We start from the raw sequence: 20,448 nt of genomic DNA, 5'->3' as shown, positions 1-20,448 counted from the left end.
TTTACTGTTCTTTAAAAAATTGAAATAGGTATAAAATAGCCTTTCATTTTGTTTTAATAAGACTTTCTTTGGTTACTGATAAGATCTAACATTCTTCCACCAGTTGCTTATATTTCCTCTGCTATCAACTGCTCATTTCCTTTACCCATTTCAAAAAATGTTTTTGTTCTTTACAATAATAAAGCTTTCCCAAGTGAAGAATGAAAGGGTCAACTGTCTAAAATTCTAGTCACATGGACCAAACAAAAAACTATAGTTTATTTCTTCAATCCTCATCTTCCAGAAATTAGTACAAACATTTGTTATATACTCTCATTGTATATACATATATTATCTCAAGTTTCATGTAAATAACTTTCATGATTAAAAATAATTAAGAAGCTGAATTGACTCAAATTTCCCGATTTAAATACCAAAAAGATCAGTTCAACCCAATACTTGGATATGCCAAAGAATCTTATCTTATTTAATTTGATTACAGAAACAGAAATCATGTTGCAGATCTAATCTCTTTAATAATCCAGATACACAAAGGAACTTGATTCTGCAATCAGAGTTGATTTTCCAATACTATCAGTAATCCTGCAAATATAAATATGCACGACTGGTTTCAATAGAAGACAGGGTAAGAAAGTAATTAAGTAACTCAGCACAAATTCATCTATACCATTAGAACAGAACTCAAAGCTCAAAAGCTAAGAGGAGGACTTTAAATGTCAGGGATTTTTGAGATAACCTAATTTATCTTTCCTCCCCCACCCGCCACCCATTTTGCAAAGGAAGAAACCAAGGCAAAATAAAGTCAAACAACTTTCAAGAAAGTCTGAAAGTTAGTTAAGGGCAAGAATATCTGCTTCATTCTGCAATCAGCAAAATTTTATTGAGTGCTTTATTAGAAGCTCAGGAGATACCAAAAGTAGGAAAAAGTTAAGTCCTTGCTCTCAAAAAGCTTACATGCTACGAAGGGGTGGGAAGGAAGGAAGGTAGGAAAGAAGGAAGGACATTTCTATGACAGGGATAAGTATTTTGAGGACAACGTGGCAGAGCATGCCTAGATCAAGGGACCACTTCAGATTGGGTGGTTTGGAAAAGGCTTGGAGAAAATTAAAAGCAGAGATCTGAATGACAAGAAAACAGGAACAGAAAAAGAGAAGGAGAGAACATTCTGATTAGAGATTCTCTTATATCCAAGCATTTCTCGAGGTACAGCAAGGAGTAAAGGTGGGGGAGGCACCAATGTTTTCCATTTTGTTTCTTTAAGATTTTATTTTTAATTAATCCCCACACCCAATGTGGTGCTCACACTCACAACCCTGAGATCAAGAATCACACGCACCACCAACTGAGCCAGCCAGCCACCCTGGCAATGCTTTTCTTTTTTTTTATCACAACACGGACCATTTAAGTAAAAAGGATATTACAAAAAGATTCAATAATAAATATGGCACAATCTTGTTTTTCAAGTGATACACAAATCGAGATAAAATATTATCACAGGAAAATATCTTAATGATGATTTCACTTCATCTACTTAGAGTAATTAACCAACATTTCAATGATCACATTTGAAGGTGACAAAGTAAGCACATTTTAAGATTTATTGGTAATTTTTTAAATCCTTAGAAGATATTAGTGAAAGAATTAGGACAAGATAATTCTAATGAAGATTTTGAAACAAGATTTAAAAATTAACATTAATCAGAAACTTCCATTTTCAACTTTCCTATTACTTTTTGACACCAGCATATATAACACCTTAGGACTTTTTTCCAGCAAAACTATAGATCTTAAATGATGCTAGGGATATTGGGGTCAGAGAATAAGATGGTTGTTTCAGCCAATAATTCTGATCTTTTTAAAAATCAGTTATTTTTAATACATGTATATATTACTTTCCCCACTACAGTCAAGTTCCTAAAAGACATGGTTTACGCCTCGTGCTTCTATACATTTCCCCACAGCACCACCACACCACCATAGGGCCCTGCAAACAGAAGAGATATAAGGAAATGGCAGCCCCGCCCCCCCCCCCCCCCCCCCCCCCCGCCTCCGGGCAGTAGCAGCAGTATAGATCTCAACAGCTTATGGCATTAAAAGAGAAAAAGATGGGGAAAAAAAATATATCATTCTTGGATTATCTTAACATAATATCACAAAGGAACAATTCAACAATCCATAAGCCTTCAATAAACTGGGCTCAGCTCAATGAAAAATAATTACCTAATAAAGTAAGTAGTTTAGTATCATAAGCATTTTTAATAAATAAAAACAAACAAAAAGCCACCCATCTGCTTTATGAGATTTTAAGCCAGAATATAAATGTTATGCCACATCTGATCAATCTGGTTCTACCCTAAGCCTTCACATAAAGCCACAGGCCCTCCCCATCCATGTTTTCTGTGTGAGGTCAAGATCACTGGGATAAAATTTCTTCTCTCATTCCCCAGATCATCCAAGTATCCCTCCCCCTATTTTTTAATCTTCATTCATTTTTTAAATGATCTCTATGCCCAACATGGGGTTCAAACTCACAACCCTGAGATCAAGAGTTGCATGCTCTACCAACTGAGCCATCCAGGTGCACCTCACTCCCCCTATTTTTTGGTTTGCTGTTGTCAATTAAAGTTACTAAAAGTAAGGCATACTGAGGATTCTGGCTCGGTAACAGAGCCAATAATACCTATCATGTATAGAGCCCTTTCTATACACCAGGCACTCTATACACTTTCTATACACCTATTTTATTTCTTAAATTTCATAGAATCATGAGCTATTATTACTTTCATTTTACAGATACATAAACCCAGAAGTAAGGTTATTTATCCAAAGTTCCACAGCTAGTAAGTCTGTCAGATTCAGGATCCTTTATTCCCCAAGAGATCAATAACAATCCCATCATAAAGTAAGATGATGGCGATATGAGGCATAACCACCAACACAAATGAACAAGGTCAGAAAGCAGCAAGTCCAGGAAAAGAAACTCTACAATCTTTTCCATCTACTTTAAACACACAGACATCATAACAATTACAATCTTGACAAGGGCTAAAGTTTTTCTGGTTGGTAATCCAATTTGGAAACTAAATAATTTACTGCCATCTAGCTCAAAGGCTGTATTTTTATAAACTAGTTATTATTCATTTGAAGAGATTTTCATTTAATAAGGTTAATGACAGACCCAGTTCAGTTCTAACATAGTTTACAAATTCACTTAAAAAGTGTTACTGAGGGGTGGCTCAGTTGGTTAAGCATCCAACTTCAGCTCAGGTCATGATCTCACAGTTCGTGGATTCGAGACCAGTGTGGGGCTCTATGCTGACAGCTCAGAGTCTGGAGCCTGCTTGGGATTCTGTGTTTCTCTCTGTCCCTCTCCTGCTCATGCCCTGTCTCCTTCTCTCAAAAATAAATAAACGTTTAAAAAAAAAAATGTTTTCTTTAAGCCTATACCATAGTCTAATGCAGAAACAGGTAAGTTACAATACAATGTGTTAGTATCACAACAGGGAAGAAAACAGAATGCTCTGAAAACACGTATAATAGTCTACGGTTTCAGTGAAGGCTTTCCAGATCATGGTATCTATGCTAAGACCACAACTACAAGCCATCCAGAAGAGCAAAGAGATCTAATCCACACTCTTTAAAAACACCTGGTACTCAAATGGTCAAGAAGCCTAACTCTGATACCTTATAAGCAAATAATTTCTAACCAATGTTACATGGAAAATACTTTGCTGAACTTTGTCTAGTATTTTGTAAACTCTGCAGGTCTCTGTGTGTCATATATAAGAAGAAAACTCCACGGTTATTCAAAGCCCTTTGGAAATCAATCATTCTGGATCAGCAATTTGATAACTGAAGAGTTTACCCTCTGGTTTCCTTTTTTTAAATTTTTTTTAATGTTTATTTATTTTGAAAGAGAGAGAGAGAGAGAGAGCAAGCAAGGGAGGGGCAGAGAGAGAGGGAGACACAAAATCCGAAGCAGGCTCCACACTGTCTGCACAGAGCCCAATGCAGGGCTTGAACTCACAAAGTGTGAGATCATGACCTGAGCCCAAGTCCAACACTTAACCTACTGAGCCACCCAGGTGCCCCAACCCTCTGGTTTTCACACTACAGTTGACCTTTAAACAAGGGAAGGGTTAAGGGCACTGACCCCCTTGCAGTCAAAAATTCACATATGACTTTTGACTCCCACCAAAACTTTAATAGCCTATTGTTAAAAATAAAAAAAGAAGGAAAAAACAATTGACAACTTTATTTTTTTTTAATTTTTCTTTAAGTGTTTATTTATTTTTGAGACAGAGAGAGACAGAGCATGAATGGGGGAGGGTCAGAGAGAGAGAGACACAGAATCCGAAGCAGGCTCCAGGATCTGAGCTGTTAGCACAGAGCCCAACGCAGGGCTCAAACTCATGGACCGTGAGATCATGACCTGAGCCGAAGTCGGACGCTTAACCGACTGAGCCACCCAGGTGCCCCAACAATTGACAACTTTAAATAAAAGTTGTTTAAAATGAAAAACAAATAGCCTATTGTTGACTAGAAGCCTTACTGATAATGTAATCAACACATATTTGACATGTCATATGTATTATATACTGTATTTTTACAATAAAGTAAGCTAGAGAAAAGAAAATGTTATTAAGAAAATCATAAGGCGGAGGTGGGGAGGGCGCGCCTGGGTGGCTCAGTCCAACTTCAGCTCAGGTCATGATCTCAGGGTTCGTGAGTTCAAGCTCCACATCAGGCTCACTCCTTAGCACAGAGCACAGAGCTTCGGATCCTCTGTCTTTCCTCTCTCTGCCCCTCCCCGACTTGCACTCTTTCTCTCTCAAAAATAAAATAAATATTAAAAATAAAAAAGAAGGAAAATCATAAGAGAAAATACATTTACAGCATTTACACTTACAGTAAAAAATCTGCTATAAGTAGACCTGTGCAACTCAAAACCACATTGTTCAACACTCAACTATATTCCATATAAAACAACTTCCTATGATAAATACCTTAATGCCTTCATAAATGTACTATACAGACCATATAGTTAACCATCTCTTGGTAAGTGAGAACCTGACAAATTTTGATTATTACTCTATACTATTAGAAATACAATGGATACCTTAAAGCTAATTAGGTTGTGCAAGGCTGTTTTCCTTATACTATCTATAGTTTTTAAAAATTTTTTTTAATGTTTGTTTATTTTTGAAAGAGAGAAAGAGAGAAAGAGCACAAGCAGGGGACGGGCAGAAAGAGAGGGAGACACAGAATCTGAAGGAAGCTCCAGGCTCTGAGCTGTCAGCACACAGCCCAATGCGGGGCTTGAACTCACAAGCAGTGAGATCATGACCTGAGCCGAAGTCGAACACTTAACTGACTGAGCCACTCAGGCACCCCTTTATTTTTGTTTAATTTTTTTAATGTTTATTTTTAAGAGAGAGAAAGAGAGCGCAACTATCTACAGTTTTTAGATTCGTTTTTTTTGTATATAGTTTTTCTATTCTGCACTGCTATCATGTCAGCAATCTCACTGTCCTGTTATCAGTATGTATGCTTACGACAACATCTCACCTCTTCTAAATTATTCCTCCTTCTAATCTGCTACCTTAGAAACAAGCATATTTAACATAAAAAATAAGTTATCAGTGATAAATAAAAAGATTTATAAAGAATTAATTATAAAAATGACATCTACTCTGGGGTTTTTGCAAAATTCAGAGAAATGAGGAGCTGCCTACACAGGGTCTACATAGGTAAAGAGTTACGATTTCAAATCTTCATACCTCTATCTAAAATGTCTCTCTCAGTGCGCCTGGATGGCTCAGTCAGTTAAGCAACTGACTCTTGGTTTTGGCTCAGGTCATGATCTCACAATTTGAGAGTTCAAGCCCTGCATCAGGCTCCACACTGACAGAAAAGAGCCTGCTTGGGATTCTCTCTCTCCCTCTCTCTCTGCCCCTCCACCGCACATGCTCTTTCTTTAAATAAATAAACTTTAAAAAAATAAAAGATCTCTCTCATTTAAAAAAATGAATGAATGAATGAATGAATAAATAAATAAATAAAATAAGTCATGCCTTCTTTCAAGCTCAACTCAGATATTTCAGGCAGCCTTACCTGAAATCCTAGGCCAGGGTACATAACACTCTGAAGCTTTCCTGTAAGACACATCCTATGCTGCCCCGTCCTCGTTAAACGCCACTGTTTTGATGTTTCTCCAATATGACTGTCAGCTTAACTAACAGTCTCTTACCTGTGCTTTTTATGCACAGAATTCATACTCTGCCTTATAAATGCTGTTGAATAAAACAATGTCAGAGAATGAAACTGAATTTATGGCCATAAAGCCATAACATTCCATATAATAAAAATGACCTTTCATACCTATGATGACATTACCTTTCTTCTCCCAAATACACATTCGGGAAATCTAAATTTAAGGGAAAGTAATATTAAAAGTATTAAATACAAGCATGTGACAATATACTATTAAACTCTTTTACCCACCTCACCATGAAAAATACCTTTTTATCTTAGAGGGAAAAAGACAAAAATACATAACTACATTTTTCCCAGGCAACTACATACTTCTGCTCAGCCTAAGTGCAAAAAATTGACATTAAAGAATGGTGACTGTTGATGATCCAAGCTAAAAGTTATCTTGGCTGTATCTAGCTACTTCAAGTTGTTAGAAGAATAAAGAATAAAAGTCACCCATTACAGGACTCATATATTCTTAATGTTGGAAGGGTCTTAGAAGTTACCTCATGTTATTTAATACACTCCTCCTCATTGCAGAAAAAATTCAATTTGCTAAAGATCATCCAATCCACTTGTTATTCAATAAACCCCTATATTTTTTCCTTCATCTTTCATTGACTGATCCTGTGGACCCACACAAAATAGGTCTTCTGTGCAAACAGCCTTTCAAATATTCATGTGTTCAACTTATTTTATGGTTCAACTCATTTTAGTAATCAGAAAGTAATTTAAGTGTTTATCTATTTCCAAGATTTCTTTGGCTCCTCAAAAGTAAATGGGGCACCTGGGTGGCTCGGTCAGTTAAGCATCTGACTCTTCATTTCAGCTCAAGTCATTACCTCATGCGCTCATGAGTTCGAGCCGCACATCAGGCTCTATGCTGACAGTGCAGAGCCTGCTTGGGATTCTCTCACTGCTCTCTCTGCACCCCTCTCTCTCAAAATTAGCAAGCATTTTTTACTAATTATCCAGTAAGATGAAAACACCAGACATATTTACAGGTGTTCTTTTGTAAACCTTATTTTTATTCTCATAACCACCCTATGAAATAGGCAAGATAAGTATCATCACCCCATTTAAAGAATCATCGATACTAGTTGAGCGTCACAATGAGGCAGATTTAGGAGCAATCATCCACTTGTGAGAAGGATGATTTTAAGCAAGTTACTGACCTTCACCATTTCCTCATCCACAAACTGGGAATAATATTATACTAACTCCTACCCCACACTGTTATTGTCAAGATTAACTAGAGAATGCACAGTATCTTATATAAGTAATCCATTAAACCCTCAATGTTAGTTCATTATTACTCAATAAAGAAATCACTTTTTTGGTAAATAACTTTTTCTCTCTGAATTTCACAATAGCAGTAGATCAAGAATTAAGGTCATGTGTTCTACATACCTTGTCTTCCATAAAATCAAAAAATGATTTTAGCTATTTGCAGTTTAATGATTATTTTTGCCCATATTCATACCCCAGCCCAACCAAAATTTTTAAAATCTATTATTATCCTCTTCCAAATGAAATTCTCCAAAATGCAAAAATCACTAAAGCCCTCTATTTTAAAAAGTAAATTCTCGGGCCGCCTGGGTGGCTCAGTCGGTTAAGCGTCCAACTTCAGCTCAGGTCACGATCTCACGGTCCGTGAGTTCGAGCCCCGCGTCAGGCTCTGGGCTGATGGCTCAGAGCCTGGAGCCTGCTTCCGATTCTGTGACTCCCTCTCTCTCTGCCCCTCCCCCGTTCATGCTCTGTCTCTCTCTGTCTCAAAAATAAATAAAACGTTAAAAAAAAAAAGTAAAAAAAAAAAAAGTAAATTCTCCTCTGTGTAATATAATAAAGTTTCACTATGATTAGCATGCAATGAAATTTTTATGCAAAATGGCAAGTATCACATTAATTGCTAAACAAACTGGTTTCTCTAACCTATTGTTAAATTACCTTTTAAAAACTGTATCTGGTATCTTCAAATGGTAGAGATTGCTATTTTATTGTTTGTGAAACCAACTGTAGAAACCTGTTTCATCCATCAAAACTACTCACAATGTAGACAATATAAAATGCATTTCAGAATTAAAAAGAAAAAAAAAACTTGAGGCCTAGACTCATTCACGAAAAATTAAGTAACATAACTCATGCATAAAAATGTTACAGTTTGCTAGTATAGGTAAACAGACAGTCCTAGGATTTGAAGAAGAATAATAATATTCTAGAATACTGAGGGAAAAAATGGATAGAGGAAACGAGACAATTGCAATTCAGTACCAACTTGGGGCACCTGGGTGGCTCAGTCGGTTAAGCGTCCAACGGCTCAGGTCATGATCTCACAGCTCACGAATTCAAGCCCCACTGAGCTGACAGTGCAGAGCCTGCTTGGGATTCTCTCTTCCCGTCTGTGTCTGCAACTCCCACTTGCCCTCTCTCTCTCAAAATAAATAAGTAAATAAACTTAAAAATTTTTTAAGGGGCGCCTGGGTGGCTCAGTCGGTTAAGCTTCCGACTTCGGCTCAGGTCATGATCTCACAGTCTGTGAGTTCGAGCCCCGCGTCAGGCTCTGTGCTGACAGCTCAGAGCCTGGAGCCTGTTTCAGATCCTGTGTCTCCCTCCCTCTCTGCCCCTCCCCTGTTCATGCTCTGTCTCTCTCTGTCTCAAAAATAAATAAACGTTTAAAAAAAAATTTTTTTTTAAATAACATGAAAGAATACAGTTCATGAGGGAAGAGCTTGGTGGAAATAATAAATGAATGAGGTCTGATGGCCTCAGAAGCCAAAGTAACAAAATTACTATAAAACACCCTAAGGAAAAAAACAAAACCCTAAGAAACCATATTGTCTGCCAGTATATATATAGGTTCCCTTCAGTGGTTGACTTTTCACTAAATTAAAATATATCTATTTAAAATGTCATACCAAGATAAATTTACTACACAGAGAAACTACTCAAGGAAATTCCTGATTAACCACTAGCGATTTGCATTTGTTCAATGCTGTTAGCATAGGACCTCAAAATGAATACATCTTGAAGCACAGAATAAATATTCTGTATGGTTTATCAAAAACTAGTATTATATATCTCTTAAATCTGCAAAAGTGAAAACCACAGGTCTGTAGTTTTTCTAAAAATAGTGTTTGTTCTTTGCATCCCCTGTGGTGGAAGTCTGATTTTGAAGTCTTGCGATTTTGCTTACTACTAAAAAATAGGACAGAATATGGGTGTATATGTGGGGTAGAGGAAAAGTTGAGAAATCCTTCACTGATACATGAATGTGTCCTACACTTGCCTTTTTAAATGTGCTCCTTTCCTGGAAATTTGGCATGCAAAAAGTCCCTTTGGGTTTGCATTACAGTCATATTTGTCACTGTTTCACATGATAGCCTTCAAAGAGTATGACCACTTGTTCTTAGGCATTTGCCAGGTAGACCATACTCTCAATACAAATACCAACAATTAGTGGGTGGTGTGCATGTCTGTATACATACATAATACACATTTTTGCATATGTGAATATCTGTAGAAAACACACAGCTTAAAGACATCAATATCATATAAACTCTATTTGTGAAGCCTAACACATCTCAAAAAAATTAATTAAAAAAAAAAAAAAAAAAACCCTGTGCTGACACGATTAGCTACTCCATTCAACTGGTGTGAGGTATCTGAGGCATGCTGCATCTGAACTCTTATCACGCTATTTGGGGTGTGCTATCCTGTGAAGCAGTTCATATGAAACTGCTGAAACCTTCTGAAATGACAGGACAAACTTTACGTATCAGAAGCTTAAATAAATGAGGAAAACAGAATGGCAAAGACACAATTCATATTTATTTTGGAACAAAAGCTCATCCTAAAAATTCTTCGTCAACCATCCAGAAGTAGCCCAGCTTCTACCAACTAAGCAGTTATTTACTGTAGCAACTTCATCACCAAGATTACCAAAATTTTCCACATGCTTCTACCAGTCTGTGTATTTGTTGTTACCTGGGCAACACTCTAAAAGGGCTTTTACCTTTACAGAACTGGGAGGTCAAAAAGAACTAAAGCTTCTTCAAATTGACTGTGCATCATCTTACTTAGAAGCAGTAAAGTGTGAAATCATCTGAAGACAGAAAAGCTTGAGAGCTATCACCAGTCAATCTGATTAACAGACATACCTTACTGTCACTTATGTTCATTTCTAGCCATCTAATTCACCTGTGGAACAAGGCAAGGTCCATCCAGGACTTCAAAACATCCTCAGTCATACAGCCTGTCAAATAGCATAAATGCTGAAATTCTTTGAGTAAAAAAATAAATAAATAAAAATAAAAATCTATCAATCCCTCACATCTGGATGTCATATAAAATACTTTGCCTTGATGCCCTAAATTCTGAAAGCTAGTCAGCCCAGTCATGGATCTGTAAAGACTACCTTTCTCCCTGAACCAGATCTGCCTCCGAAAACTAAGATCCATCCATTCTGAAATCACATTTTAAAGGCACTTTGAAAATACTTTCAAAACTGCTCCCTCCTCTACTACAGCCAATTTGATGCTATCTGGCAAAGCAAAAAATAATAGTATCTCCTCACAAAGAAAATATTTTCCCTTACTTTCCAATAGTTTTAGGGTTGGAAAACACAAGGTTGCTTCCTTAACACTAATAATTTTTCCCTTCAGCTTTTACTGTAAGAATACTCAAGTGTTCTCTGGGTCATATTCTAATCAGGAGCAAGGCATATATATAAAGCCTAATGTTAAGAAGTACTACTAGATGACTCCAGAGTCAAAAAGGAAAGATAAACTGAAAAGCAGAAAGGAAAACTGGCATTCAAGGCTCTTCACCATCTGATGCTCTTTCTTGCTTAGTCCTTTCCCTCTTGATCTTTGATTACCCTTGGCCCCTGGTATAGAAAGGCCTTTCTTTACATACTATTTGTCCTATTTCCACATGTCCAAATCCTACCTATTCTTCAAAGCACGGTTAAAATGTCACCTCTTCCCTTATCCTTACAACCAAAAGTAATCTCCCCCTCCTGTCTCTAAATTCTTAGAGTGCCTTATCTTTATTTCTTTACCACACATTACTTTCTGCCTTATAGTAGCTTTGTTTCCATATCTAATCCCTACATAAACATAAAGGCCTTAGGGTCAAAGTCCATGCCTTATTCAAACTCTATTCCAACTGCTTAACCAATGTGTTGCACATAGTAAGCACTTCAACTGAGCTACATAAATGGCTTGGGTAAGTAGAGAAGTCCACTAGAAACAAGGCCAGATTATTAGGATTCTGGAGACCCAGCTTTACTAGTAACTAGCCATCTGACCTTGAACTTCAACATTTTGGTATGTTCACCTGCAAAGAGGAGAGGGTGGACCAAACCAGTTTTTAAATATAGACTGTTATCTATCATTAGCTGGCTATAAAATCAATTTGGGAGTCCAAACCCAGCATTTTTTTAAATAAATGAAGTGTAATAGAAAATATCAAAGTGTGTTGTAGGCAGTAGTGCGCAGAAAATGTTTAACAACTGGCTATACGAAGCGGAGAAAAAGGCCCTGAACTATATACTTCTACATGCTCTCACACCACGGCCAATTTCAAGCTCATGTCACTGAACATGGAGCAAGGGAGGAAGACAAAGGCACACTGCTTCTACAAGCCAGTACAATGAGCCAGTTCCAGCAAGGTCCTGAAAAGATAAGTATAGTTTTGCCAAATTTTCAACTTTGTACACACGCACATGGGGTGGGTGGGGGAGTGTTAAGGTATAAAACGTGTTTCTTATTGTAAGTCCCAGTCAAAACAGTTTCATAAATGTGCAGCTGAACAATCTCCTAGTGTCTTCCATGTGTCCTCCACAATGCAATAAATCTTACTCTGAGTTTGGTTATATACATAATCTCTTTACCACCAAAATGTATTTCTCCTCAGAAATGAGAGTTACAGAGATCCCTATTGATATCAACAGAAGGCAACTTACAGGGAGTGGAAATTTGGCTTAGGAAGTATCAGCAAAGGGCCAAGGTTCTCAGCCTTTGTTCAGCCCCACACACCTTAGGGACGAAACACACTCCTACTAGTAACAGTGGTTCATTTAGCAAAGGGTTAGGGGAGAGAGGAGGAGAGGAAGAGAAAATACATAATATGAAAAAAAAAATCCAAGTAATTGTGACATTTGTGCCCATGCCCCCACTCCACTAGGTACAGAAAAAAACCCTAGGTACAGAAAAAAACAGTGCTATAAAAAAGTTAATTTCTATATCTGATGTTTTCCAGCCAAATTCTCCAGCACAAGCTTGCATCCCCAAACAAGACCTCCCATTTCTGAGAATTCCCTACTAGAATTAAGTTTTTGCCATGGACTAAAGACATGTACTTGTTGAATTTAGAACAGGCAAGGAGGGGAAAAAAAAAACAAAACAAAACAGAACATCCAACAGTTGTTAGACTTGATACTCTGGGAAAATAGGCTTTTATTGAAAAAAAAAAACTTTATTTCTTATTTAAGCTTACTAAACTAGGTAAGGAGAGGGGAAGTTTCTTGAATATATTCTTGGCTGTTCTAGACAACACAGTCTGTAACCAGATTTTTCATGAGTGTTTATAAAGAATTGTGTTTTCTATTTTTAAAGCTATTTGGAAAACAAGAAGGCTCAGAATTTCAAATAATCTTAGCCCAAATCTAACTCCACATCAACTATATGCCTAGAAGCTTCCATGGAAAATCCCCAAAAATTACACCAAAAAGTACCAAAATGTGACAAAAAGGAGTCAGCATGAGCACAAACGTGCTATCCTCAAACAATTATGGCATCCTACCTGTTGAATGAGTGAATATGGAAAGTAAATGAAATATGAAAAGTTGAATGTTGAGATACAAGTTCTGCTAAATTCCATGAACTCTTCCTTATTAGGGGTTCACTGACGTTCATGTATTTATACCCAATCTCAAATACTGACCAAAGTGAAAATTATTCACCACTCTGAAAAGGCACAAGTCAAGAAAGGCCTTCTTCCATGTTCACAGTATTAAATCTCTCCTCCAAAATGTGAGTATGTTTTACCATAACTCAGGCTCAAGTCAGTACTTTCTCTGCCTCCACTGTTAGTCATGGCAAATGCTCATAAGACTATCTTCATAAGAAGTTCCTGAGCTACTTTTGCAGTACCAGAGGCTGGAACAGCTTTTTCTGCTGGTCAGACTCAGACCCGGTGGCTGACCTATTCCTACAAGGCAAGAGCTATATATGTGCCCTAACTCATTAAAACTTGTGAGACATAGCAAAAACAAAAACAAAACAAAAAACGCTCTGTGCCTGGGAATCCCACAGACTACAGTTTCTACTTTATTCTCTAAACACCCTCTTTCTAGCCATAATCATCCCCACACCTCTTCAAGACAATGGTAGGATGGAACACAGATCCAGTTCTATACCCTCAACGCAAGAAATTTTTGCTAGTTAGCTACTACTGTCTTCAAAGTTAATCTCTTGAAGCTTGGCTGTCTCCCACTCATAATATTTTTGCTTGGCACAACAGAATTCCTTCTTTAACTATTCCATTAAGAATGGATGAAAGGACTTTCGGCTTTAATTCTGTATCATCTGAGTTCAAATAAATATAGAATTGAGTTGAAATCTGGGTTAAAGCAAAGAAAAATTTTTTAATTACAACTTTTTACAAGTCACAAATTTTACGCTGGTAAGCTGATAAACATGAAAACTTTTTTCATATGCCTTATAAAATTGTTTCATTCAAAAAATAGTATAATAACTACTAGAGTGAAAAGAAAACTATCTAAATCATGAAACAGTAACAAAAGGAACAAAAACTCTCAGAATAGCAAAACCATAATACTGTATATTAAAGTTCCTATCAAATAACTCAGGCCAAAAAACAACAACAACAACTTCACACATGTATTGTCACACCTTTTTATGCTGGGTGGTTTATTCACCACATGTCCCAATAGTACTGGGATCTACTACCTTGTTTCCAGCTTTCTAGAATATAATGTAGGCTACATAACATGTTCTCATATCAGCATTGCCCAACTACATCCACTTCTCCCAAGATGACTTATTAATACATAATATCAGAGCACATTTTGAATTAATATACACACCAGTCTAACTCACAGTCTCAACTAACTCACCAAACAGGTGAGCATTTAAATACAAACGGATGAAATTCATCTGGTCTTGCTCCTTTGCAATTTCATTGTGTTTCACATGGGGCTCTTTCTTGAGATAATGAATCATAGGCCAGTTTTCCAGTGCTAGCAGCTGGTGGACCAATATTTTCCATGGACAAAATCCACTTCCAATTTGACCACAAGCAAACTTCATTTTTGTATTTTCTGACATCATAGTATTGGCTATTCTACAGTACAGAAGCCATATGTAAACACTGCTATAAGAAAAGTCAGAATGTTTTCTTGAAATTGTGTTTTCAGAACTGTAACAAGCAACCACCTACCTCCCACCAAGTACAAAAAAATTTAAGTGTATTAAAAATCCCTAAACCTTCCAGTACTAAAATGCAGGCCTTGAAATCAGTTTCCAGTCACCGCTGAAATCTCTCCAGCAAGCAAAAGTTCTCCTTACCACTAATTAGCATAATGAGGTTGGCTCTTCTCCTCACTTGCAGGAAACCCTCAACTCTGCAAGTGACCACCTACGTTTTGGTACATTTTCTAAGATAATCGTGAGAGCTACAAGGAGAATACACAAGCACCTGGACGCACTGCCCCAGGGTCAGAAACAAACCCTGTCAGTCCAGTCCTCTAGCACTCGGCCACCTTCTGCTGGCTGGTAGCCCCTTTCCACATGCTGACGCACTGCCCAGCCCTGCACCGTTGGCGACCCGTGCAAAGTACTAGACCAGTCTCAGAAACTTTGACTCAGTTATCAGGACACTAAGCACCCACACCTGGACGGAGGACTTTCGCGGCCAGGAGGTCAACTCTGAAGCGGGGCATTCCTTGCAGGTAGAGATCTGCCCAGGACGCAGCCCCTCCCAGACTGCAAAACCACAAGCATCAACAGCAAGAGCGGAGCAAAGTGCCGGGCGGAGGCAGGGGGAGCGCGAGGGCGAAAGCGGTCACGAACAGAAGCCTGTGTGGGTAAGCAAATACCCCAACCACACGCCCCCCGGACGCGGGGCTGCAGGGACCTCGAGCCAGGCGGCAGGCAAGGCGCAGCGGCGGAGGCGGCGGCACTGTCAGGAGGGCACAGCTGGGGGCGAGCGCCCAAGTCCCCACCCCGTCCCCAGGTGAGGGGCGCCCCGACTCCGCCCGGGCCGGGAGAAGCGACCAGCAGGCAGAGCTGTGGGGTCCAGGAAGCGACCGACAGTCCCGGAGCCCCGGTGCCCTCCTCCCCGCAGTCCTCTCGCATCCCGTGCTCGGCCCGGCCCCCACACCGACCCTCCCACGACTCAGCCCCGGCGCCAACACCCCCGGCCCGGCCCGCGGCTCCTTGCCGCCCGGCCGCCAACCCGCCCCTAGGAGGCCGCCCTCGCCTCACCTCCTCACGTCTCCGCGGGCAGGGCCGGAACAACTCTGCCAGGCGCCCACGTCCCACCCGCCGCTCCGCGCTCTGCGGCCGGGCCCGTCCCGTTCACTCCGCGGCCGCCAGAGCCCTGGGAGGGCGGAGGGAGCAAGGCGGAGGGAGCGAAGAGGGGGGGAGAGGGGGACCGCCCGGCAGGAAGAGGCGAGGGAGGGGGCGGGCCGAGGAGGAGGCGGGCCGGGAGCGCGCGCGTCAGGGCCCCTCGGCGCGGCGTGCGCGCTCCTGAGAGCGGAGGCGCCTTCTCTGCCCTCGGGGGCGGCGCGCACGCGCGTACACGTCCCTGCCTGGCGGAGGTTGGGCTGGGGGCGGGGGAGCGAAGACCTGATAGAACCTGGGTAGTAAGAATAGGGACCCGGAAAAGGGCGGGAGGCCCTCGCCTGGCGTTAGAACCCTCCGGGGAGGTAACCGCGCCCTTGGGGCCAGCCGGTTCGAGCGCGTTGAGGGGCGTCCCCGGGCCCGGGTCAGGGTAGGTGACGGCCCTGCCCAGTGCTTAGCCAGTTCTTAGATAATTCTAAGTTTGGGGCGATTGTGTTCCTGCTCAGGAACCTGGTTTACGTGTCTTCACTCTTAATGCACAGTAATCCTCAGGGAAGTCACCTTAAACAATAACTTTTTCTCGCCAGTTTCTCTTCTGTGCCTTTCTCAAGGTGTCTTGTGTGCTTGCGAAGCACTCCCTTCCTGGTTCGTCGTGTGGGACTCGGGAGATAGAAGAGGGAAAATACCTGCTGTGTACTTATATGTAGAAAACTGGCCCTCATTTTATTCTTGGGAGTAGATAGACATAGTAGAGAGAAAAGAAGCCAACTCTTTCTCTTCTACAAGTATTGTGTACTGAGCCTTCAAGTGTAGGTATCCTCCTTCCTAGATCCTGCAGCCAGAAATGAACTGTAAACTTTCCTAATTTCCATAGCACTTTGTTTCTATCGGTTTGTGGCACCGCATATATTCAACCTTATCTAGGTAAATCTGTGCAATATTTTATCCCTCTAGAGAATCCTTGAGGACCTGCTTCATTCATTTTTCTATCTTACACAATGCCTACCAGAGTGCCTGACTCACGGGAAGTACTCCATAAATGCAATTGTATGAATAAGTGCCTTTGGTGCAGCCAGCCTTCGGTGTATGTCCAATGATTTGAGCTCTAGAATGAATTGTTTAAAATACTCCCCCCGTCCCCCTTCAATTCCCCTGCTCTCATTTCCCCAATTAGATCCGAAAACTGCTCTGAGACGTATGACATTTGTCCAAAGGTCCCTCTCTCTCTCTCTTTTTTTTTTTTAACTTTTCCTGATTTAAATGTCTAGAGATACTAGGACATATCAAGAGTATTGCAACTATTCTCTGTTTCCCCTACCTTCTGGGCTCCTTCCCAGAAGGTCCTTTAACCTCTGTATTCCAAGAGTCTACCTAGCTCTGGCCCTGACTCAGTAAATGCTAGAAGTTTGATATTTAATAAAATTAGGTTTAGAACAACTCAAATCATCTGTATCTATTAATAAACAAGTACCTATTAGTAAATAACCTGATAAGTACCAAACCTCTACTAAATAAAGTACACGTAAAGTTACACTGGGGACCATGAGGAAGTCAACAGATGAAAGACATAGTTTCTACCTTCTGACAGCCTCTCACTGGACAGAAGCTTTTTGACAAAAAGGGCAAACTCTGACCTATGGCCACATGTTACACCTCTGATCACCAGGGGTCATTGTGCAAAACTGAACTGTTCTTCACAATAGAACTTAGATAAGAGATGCCATAAGAGAACCTAGATAAGAGACAAGTCACAACAGAACCTAAATAAGAGACAGTGAGGGTGATTCGGTGTAAACTCATCCTCACCACCAAGAAAACAATTTTAAGTACATGCCAAAGAATTAATAACAGCATCCTTCATATAATGTGTGCTGTTCACTTCTCTCCCCGCTATGGCTTCCTTTGCCATTAGCAAATGCTAGCAGCCCTAGTCCTTGAAAGGGCTAAAGCTCTCACTTTGGAGGAGGGTATTATGAGCATGGCTCATAATATGACAGAAACTAGTAGCCTAGGTCCAGATCTAAGGCACAAACATGTTGGGTTTTGTTTTGTTTTGTTTTGTTTGGCCTACACAGTACTTAAACTAGCCAAAGTTAATGTTAAAAGCCAGAAGATTTCACAGGCATTCTCTTTTAAAAAAACAAAGATTTGGAAACAGCGGACCTACATAGTGACAATCGGCTGGCTACAGGACATGTGTTCTCTCCTCAAAGTCTCTGTATTCCCTAGTGTACCTTATCTTACCCTGTTTCTTTCAGGTGGGCCTGCAATTCCCAATTTGATAATATTGGGCACCTGGGTGGCTCAGTCAAGCATCTGACTCTTGATTTCAGCTCAGGTCACGATCTCAAGATTCGTGAGTTAGAGCCCTGCATGACAGCACAGAGCCTGCTTGGGATTCTCTTTGTCTCTCTGCTCCTCCCTCACTCATGTTCTCTCTCAAAATAAATAAATAAATAAATAAACTTTTTAAAAAATTATAAAATTTAGGGGTGCCTGGGTGGCTCAGTTGGTTAAGTGCCTGACTTTGGCTCAGGTCATGATCTCATGGTTCGCGGGTTCAAGCCCCATGTCGGGCTGAGCTGACAGCTCAGAGCCTGGAGCCTGCTTCAGATTCTGTATCTCCCTCTCTCTGCCCCAACTTCACTTGTGCTCTCTCAAAAATAAATAAACATTAAGAAAAAACTTTTAAAACTTATAAAATTTTATAATATCAAAAACAAGAAATAAGTTACATATTGAACAAAATGGAAGAATTTATTTATTTTTAATTTTTTAATGTTTATTTCTGAGAGAGAGAGGGAGATACAGAATCTGAAGCAGGCTCCAGGCTCCGAGCTGTCAATAGAGCTCAACGTAGGGCTCCAACTCAGGAGCCTTGAGATCATGACCTGAGCCAAAGTCAGACGCTCAACTGACTGAGCCACCCAGGCACCCCTGGAAGAATTTAAATCATGGTATTTAATGGCGGGAAATGTATATCTTTTATATTGGGCAGTGTTGGTTGACTCCCCAGCATGCATTTCTACCCCTCTGCAATTGTGAGGCAGCTAATGATTTGAATGGGAAAAGCTCCGGCTCCAGCTCCAGGTGTGGGCCCTAATTGATTCCATAACTAGCCTAATCTGGTCTCCACCTAACTCTGTCAAGGATAGACACTAATGCAGATCTCAAGTGGTCCAATCATAAGGAAGGCCAGATCTCATGTTTATTGGGGGAAGGAAAGTGCCCTGTTTCCTACTCTGGGTAGTGTGATAGATGAATCTAAGTCCTATAATTACTGTGGCCACTTTGCTACCATGAGGGAAGCCAGCCTGAGGATAAAGCTGACATATAATAGAAAAGCTCAAACCCAGCTTGAAGCCTACCCCTTTCCAGATTTACTAAGTTTCCTGGGCCAATAAACTTTCTGGACTGTTTAAAAAGTTCAAATCTGGGGCACCTGGGTGGCTCAGTTAAGCATCTGACTGTTGATTTTGGCTCGGGTCATGATCTCATGGTTCATGAAATCAAGCCAGGCATCAGGGCTCCCTGTTAATAGCTCAGAGCCTGCTTAGGATTCTCTCTCTCCTCTCTCTCTGCCCTTCCACTTCTCACACGCTCTCTCTCTCTCTCTCTCTCACAATAAATAAACATTAAAAAATTTTCAAACCTGGCATTTTATTGCTTGCAACCAAAGTTAAGTTTTCCATGCAAGTTACAAAAGAAAAGGCATTATCCAGTTCTTCTAAGGATACATTTTCAATGGATCAATAGGTAACAACCTGCTTGGTAAAAGTGTAAAGGGTCTTGAAGGTAACCACCCCCCAAAACTCTCTGACTAGGTTACTTGATGCCCGAGAATTCATCACTATACTTTCTTTTTAACAACTTAAATCCTGTGCCCTCTTTAAATCTACTTTCCCTGAGAAGAGGACTTCATGACTCTAATCAGTAATCTTGTATAAATGAGTTTATCATATGGTTTTTGAGTGGTTTTTTACTAGTGGGAAGATTAAAAAAGAGACACTAAGAATCTGAGAGATCAAAGGTGTCATAGAGGAGACTATAGATACAGAAAACAAACTTTTATGTTTCAGTTTTATGTAGGGCTGAAACTCAGAGTAATTCAGGCAAATCATACTAAGCCCAAATGATAAAGCAAACCTATATTAAAATCACACTTTTAAAATTAAATAGGAACAAAATTAGGGGCACCTGGGTAGCTCAGTCGGTTAAGTGTTCGACTTTTGATTTTGGCTCAAGTCATGAGTATGTGTCATGGGTTTGAGCTCCGCATCAGGCTCTGTGCTCGTGGCACAGCAACTGCCTAGGATTCTCTCTCTCTCTCTCTCTCTCTCTCTCTCTCTCTCTCTCTCTCTCTCTGCCTTTCCCCTGCTTGCTCGCTCTCTCAGAAATAAACATTTTTAAAAAGAACAAAATCAGTATATATGTAGGGATCAGAAAATTTTCTCAGCAGTGGAGGAAGTAGGCAGAGCCATAAATCTCTCTGAAAAAGAATAAATGTCAATTTTTGTAATTTGATAAGAAATAGAAAGTACACATACCAGAAACTGCTTTTCCCATACTTTGTGGCAAGTATCCAACATCCATCTCACCATCAGAG

The 20,448-nt window shown here is 40.0% G+C and overlaps 1 protein-coding gene across 2 annotated transcripts in view; it reads right to left on the bottom strand.

Moving 5' to 3' along the window:
• The window catches only part of RABGAP1L (RAB GTPase activating protein 1 like), a 755,410-nt gene extending 739,464 nt beyond the window's left edge, over positions 1-15,946 (bottom strand). For both annotated transcript variants that reach the window (XM_042925081.1, XM_042925083.1), the window contains exon 1: positions 15,765-15,946. The gene's annotated coding sequence lies outside the window, so the exon portion shown is untranslated. The remainder of the gene's footprint in view (positions 1-15,764) is intronic.
• Positions 15,947-20,448: the final 4,502 nt, after the last annotated feature.

Source organism: Panthera leo, chromosome F3 (genome assembly GCF_018350215.1).
Source record: "Panthera leo isolate Ple1 chromosome F3, P.leo_Ple1_pat1.1, whole genome shotgun sequence".
NCBI classification, from domain to species: Eukaryota; Metazoa; Chordata; class Mammalia; order Carnivora; family Felidae; genus Panthera; species Panthera leo.
This window is presented reverse-complemented; position numbering and strand designations above follow the sequence as displayed.